Source organism: Limulus polyphemus, unplaced genomic scaffold (genome assembly GCF_000517525.1).
Source record: "Limulus polyphemus unplaced genomic scaffold, Limulus_polyphemus-2.1.2 Scaffold407, whole genome shotgun sequence".
Taxonomy (NCBI): Eukaryota; Metazoa; Arthropoda; class Merostomata; order Xiphosura; family Limulidae; genus Limulus; species Limulus polyphemus.
The window spans coordinates 314,517-320,621 of record NW_013666017.1 but is presented as its reverse complement, the minus strand read 5'-3'; positions in this window follow the sequence as shown (position 1 = coordinate 320,621).

Genomic DNA, 6,105 nt, shown 5'->3' with positions numbered 1-6,105 from the left:
GAGTTGGACAAATAAATAGTAGGTGAGTTTTAATTCTAATAAATGCAAGATATGCATGTGGGTTACCATAATTTAAATCATAAGTATAATTTGGATGGGAATAACCTTAACAGTGATATGAAAGAAAGGGATCTTGGTGTAGATCCCTGTTGCTAATGGTTGGACAAATATGATTTTAAGTTGAATCTACAGAAATATTTAATACATGTCTAAAGAGGCTATAATTGTGTTGTATAATTTACTGGTTAGGTAACGTTTGTAATATTATGTCCAGTCTTTGGCTCCTTAGGAAGGACATTGAATTGTTGGAAAGGTTTCAGAAAAGAACTACCAGAATGGTCTTGGATGGAGGAGTTGCCATACGAGGAGAGGTTAAGATCTCTGAAATTGTTTTCTATTGAAAAAAGAAGAGTTAGAAGAGTTTAAGATTGTTAAGGGAATTGATACTGTTGGTACATTATCTTTTTCCATACTTAATGGTGAGAATAGTAGGACTAGGGGACACAAGCATAAATTTTGGCAGGGTAGGAGTAATCTTCAGCTAAGACAGCTTTATTTTTCTAACAGGGTGGTTGGTCTTTGGAACGGGTTGCCTTTGTATGTTGTGGAAGCAGGAAATTTTAGTGAGTTTAAGAGAAAGCTTGATAACTATATGAAAGATAAAGGGCTGACGTTGATATATTTTTATTTATTAGTTTTAACATAGTTTAGAGGACTGGATAGCCTAAATAGATCCATTGTTGTCACTAAACATTATGTTGTGTTAAGTACAAATGAACCTTAGTTTTTAAAGACGTACGAACAGTTAGTTTGAAACATTTCTGTGGGAACAAGTTCTGTACATTTAGTACCTCATGCAAACAGATTAGTTGATTTTTATATAACCTATAATAATAATGAAAAAGCATATTTCAAACGTTTGTTGCATATAAAAAAAAAATCAGAAAACTAGTAGTATGCGTCTAAATTGCTTCTCATAATATAAAATGAGCTAACCTGGATAAAAATTGACCTCATTTCCGGTTGTGAGGATTCAGTTGAAGTTAAGCAGGTTTTTCCCTCAATGTCTTCCTGTTCTGACACGTCCACTTTAAAATCAGCGTTTCTGTCCAGTTGAGCGGATGTTTCTATACTCGTGACTACAGAGGAATTCAACGGAGTTATAGCTTAAAGTAAGTTTATTTTCGTTTGAATAAGAAACAATTTACAAATAAATTTTATTCCTATGCTCCTTCACTTAGCAATCTGTGTGAGACGTCAAGATTTACAACGATTGTTTTAATCAGTTTTCCTTTTCATTTCAAATAAAATATTTTAAAGATGAAAATTAGAAGTTATAAGTGAATTATAACAGTAATATATGGTTAATGCATATTCTTAACAAAGTACATAGAAATCTTCAGCTATTTAAACAAAGCAAAGTATATGGTGTGTTGCTTCAGTGATAAATTATATCGAATTAATATTACGTGTTCCAAGAGTATTGAAATATTATAACACATAAACAGACAATATTTCAGAAAAATGTGAAACGTATTGAAATTTTTACTTACATAATGACTGAGTGTGTAAAGGAATAAGGTCGGGATCTCCCGAAGATGGGACTTTTTCAACAATACTTTCGTTTCTTGAAATAGTTGGTCTGAAATTGTATGTAATAATAAATAAATATATATATATTATTATATTTTATAACATGTTTCTTAATTTCAGAAAAATAACACTTAAAGCAATATAAATATACATTTTGTGGTAAAATATCAGAATTAAGAATATTCAATTACATTGAAGTTCATCAGAGCAAGATGAAAATGAGAGTGAAGTGAATATTTTACTTAAAAGTGCTAATTACAGTAATTAAAAAGGAGTTTATGAAATAATTCAGACGAATTTCTAAGGAATCATTTTAAGCAATTTGAAAATAAATGTGAGCGAGTTTTCTTGCTCTGCACTATGTTTTTCTAGCTCTTTGACATTTACTCTGTATACTTAGAATTTGAAGGATATTCTAAATAATTCGTAGATATAAAGTGAAAGTTTCTTTGCCTTCAGGGTTTCTGTTTCTGATACATAAAACAATAGTTTAGTTACGTTATGCACAAAAATATATTCTAACGGTTACTTACGAAAGTATTTATTCATACTCTTAGCTAAAGTCTAAAAATGATCGTGAAATGAAAGTTCGCTTGCTAATGTTGTTTTCCATTTCTCGCCATTTTGTTATTACTTTGTAGAAAGTTTCAAGCTATTTGGTATATAAGAACAAAACATTATCTTCAGTTAGGTCAATTTAATGTCAACATGTATTAAAATTACCATCATATTTTAATTGAAATCATAACTTTGCGTTAACACTTGAAGTGTTTCTTCTTATACCTGTTGTAGCTGTAACAGCTATATATAAATTGAAATTGTCTTAGTCACAATCAATCAACAGTTGTAGAGGTAAATTATAATACAAACTTCCTCTCTAGTCAGCACTGAGTTAATGGATTTTCCTTAAGCAACAACTTAGCTCATGAGACGTTATCTCATGTAAAATTTAAAGAATTTCATTAAGTTGCTCTTAATTAACATACATAGAAGCAACCGTATTGATGGATTTTCTAACGAAACCACTTTCCTGACAGCAACGTATCTGGAAATGAAGTAGGAAAATTAGGTTCCTCTGCAAACTAAGTTTCAAGAAACAGGCATCGTTCTAATACATTGACTAATACTTTGATTGAAAGATGTTATAGCTAATTTATCTTTAAAACTCAAACAGTTAGAAGACACAGATAAAAATGCACATTATGCATGATAGTGGATCTAGTCGTAAACGTTGGCAATAATTTTAAAAGTAAACTGTTTTACTTTTCTTGAAATAAAATATTTCATATATTTTGCTTTTTTATTTATTGCTTAGAAAATATAAGCAATAAACATAACCAAATTGTATAAATTTTAAAGTAATGTATCATAGAGTTAAAATGAAGTAGTTAGAATACTTGTTCTCTGTCTATATTTTCAGTAAAGAAATTAGTAAAAGATCGTTCAAAGTCATAATTTACATAAAACATGTGCATTTGTAATATGTAAGCAAAATTCTAATAATACAAATTAATTACATACACGGGTTGAGTACGTTATGTTAAAACGATTTTGGAGCTTCATAACGTCGTTACAGTCCATGTCGCCATGTCTGATCATGTTATGTCTTTCAATTATAGTAAGTATGTCATGTTCAAAGCACAACGCTGTTCACTGTTTTACAGAGCTCGTTTCAACAATCCGATCGCACAGAAATTCACGACTTGATTGGCATGGATGCCAGTTTCATTTTCTAGCAATTTGAAGTACGCGATGGTTGTGGAAGCAGCTTTGGTACACGAGACTTGTGTAATTTTTCCAGAGGAGAAAATCGTTCTTGACTATACTGCTTACCGTTTCCAGCTTTTGTCACCGATCTTCACGTTCGTGGATTCTCACCTGTTACAAGACACCACACTTTGTTTACCACGATTGAGGTATGACTTTTTACAGGTCTCTTTCAAGATAGTCCTGTTTCCACAAGTGATTCATATTCTTTTTTTTTCCAATACCATTAAGTATAAAGGATAAAAATTCTAAATCCTCTATCTGAATACATCTTTATGGTCTGAATGTATAAATATTTTCCGTCGGAAAGGGCTGTTACATACCCTTCCCAAAATCAATCAGTATCTGGTGACATTACGCCATCTATACGTACCGCCAAATAATGTCAAAATGTAGTTATGACAAATGCTGTCTCAATGCGACTATTCATCGACTGTGGTTGTCGCGTGACTTTCTAATTTGCCTAGTCAAAATATTTTTAATATAAGGTACTCCACTGTCTTTTTTATCAGCTGTTATTGCATTATTGAGTGATTCGTTTAGTTTTTTATGATTTTGAAAGTTTACTTTCATACATATCAAGTACACAAAATGTTTCGTAAGCATAAATAAATGTTATATCACTCCACGACCCATTTTACCAAAGAGTAAAACAAAAACATATACTTCAGACCAATGTGATAAGCCTATTTTAATATGATTATACTGATGTTAGGTCACGATATGAAATTAAACAGAACATATATTTTTATATATAATTTATAATAGCTAAAAAGCATTAAATTAAATCCATAATTTCCCTATTTAGAAATTCTCTTGTTCTTTCAGTAGATCATTCGCAATATATGCGGTGCGACAGTAAACAAAAAACCGGAAATCATTTGATAAAATGTACAAACTATTGGAAGAAAAGTACTATGTGAATTCCAGGATTGATTTTTTAACACGAAAAAAAATCACTGAAAATGCAATTAGCTCGGCTTATGTCACGTGTTGAGTTGTACATTAGTTTTGATAAAAAAGGTTTGATCTTTATAAAGAATGAGTCTTGAAAACTATTCTTCTACATATATTTTGCAGAACTTAATGACTGCAGTAATTTGAGTCAGAAATATAGGTGAACATGCCACTCGTGTAAATAAAATATTAACTTTGAGCTCAATATTTATTGAAGCGACTTAGAATTTAGTCAATATTAACAAACTATCCGTTGTTAGTCGTTTCTCTTAAATATCTCTGGGAATACTTTCAATACATTTTCCCATTGGAGTTTATATTTCAATGAATACGACGTCTGGCGACAGACAAGTGAATTTCATTTAAATCCAGTTGGTTTATTGCATACAGGCTGTATAAATATTTTTGTTTCGAATTCATTTTGTTTATATCGAATCATCTTTAAACACGTATACTCTTCACAATAAGCCTAGTAAATATTTGTTGTAGTACTGTGGATTTATTCCAACAGTTTATTGAAGGAGACCACGCTTAAATTATGGAGTCTTTAAAGTTAGATTTACAGTTTCCGATTACTTGCTACCTACACATTTTTTCATTTTATTTGATGTTTTAAATCAGATCAGGAATTATGTAACTATTGTATGATTTTATGCACCTGCTTCTTAAACTTGAAATAGAAGGTAAGTTTTAGAACTTCGAAGCAATGACGTTATTGAAAAGTTTCACTTTCGGTACAGAAGAGGACGAATATAATGCATAAAACTTATCCTTCTTCATTATATAAGTTTAAATGATTTAGTAGAAATGAAGAAAAATATGTGTGTGTGTGTGAACAAGGTTTACAAAATTGTACACAGTGAATATTTGTAGGCCCTTACTGGAATCTTTATGCACCACTCTGCTGACCGGTGTAAATTTCGCTTTACATATATATTTATTACCTCTAAAACATATTCCATACCATTTTGGTCAAGGTAAACATATATTTATTTGTTTTAAGTATATGCATTCCATATTAATAAAAGTTATTATGGACAAATTTCATAGCTTCTGCTGCTTAAAATAAATTCAAATTTACAAATATAGATATACATATTTTCTCTTTTAAATACAGTTATGTCTTCTTCCATTACAGTCAATGTCTATTAGATGTGCAAAAACTACGAAAATGGATATAATCATTGTCTATAGTTTGTATTTTCAAGTTAAAAGCCACTAAATAATTAGACAGTCACCAAATAATTAGTTCATCTTGTTTTTATTACTTTGTAAAATACTTATTTACAGAGAACCACAGAGGGGCAAAATAAGAAAAAAATACTGTACTTTAAAGAGTGCTCTTATAAACAAAAATTACACCATTACAGAATAATTTCTATAGCATCTAATTATTTTCCAATTTTGTTCACTTTCTGTTGTAAGCAAACCTCTTAACTTCAATACAAATGTTATCACCCGCACTAACATATTTGAGCTTTACACAACATTTTACGCTGTTTAACTTTTATTTCAATATCTAGAAACCATTTCTGAAATGACAATTATAAATATAAAACGAATACTAAAAACAAAAAGCAATTCAGATCATGTCGACCATACATTTATTTGTTTCTTCCAATGTTCTTAATCTTTATTTTGTAACGAATTTGTTATTATATATTCATTTTAATATCAACGTTTGTTTAACTTAAATTTATATTTAGAAATATATATATAGCTTATACTGTTAAATATGTATTGCAAAACTCCCGCCTATTCTCCAAAGTTGTAGAAGATTCTCGGTAG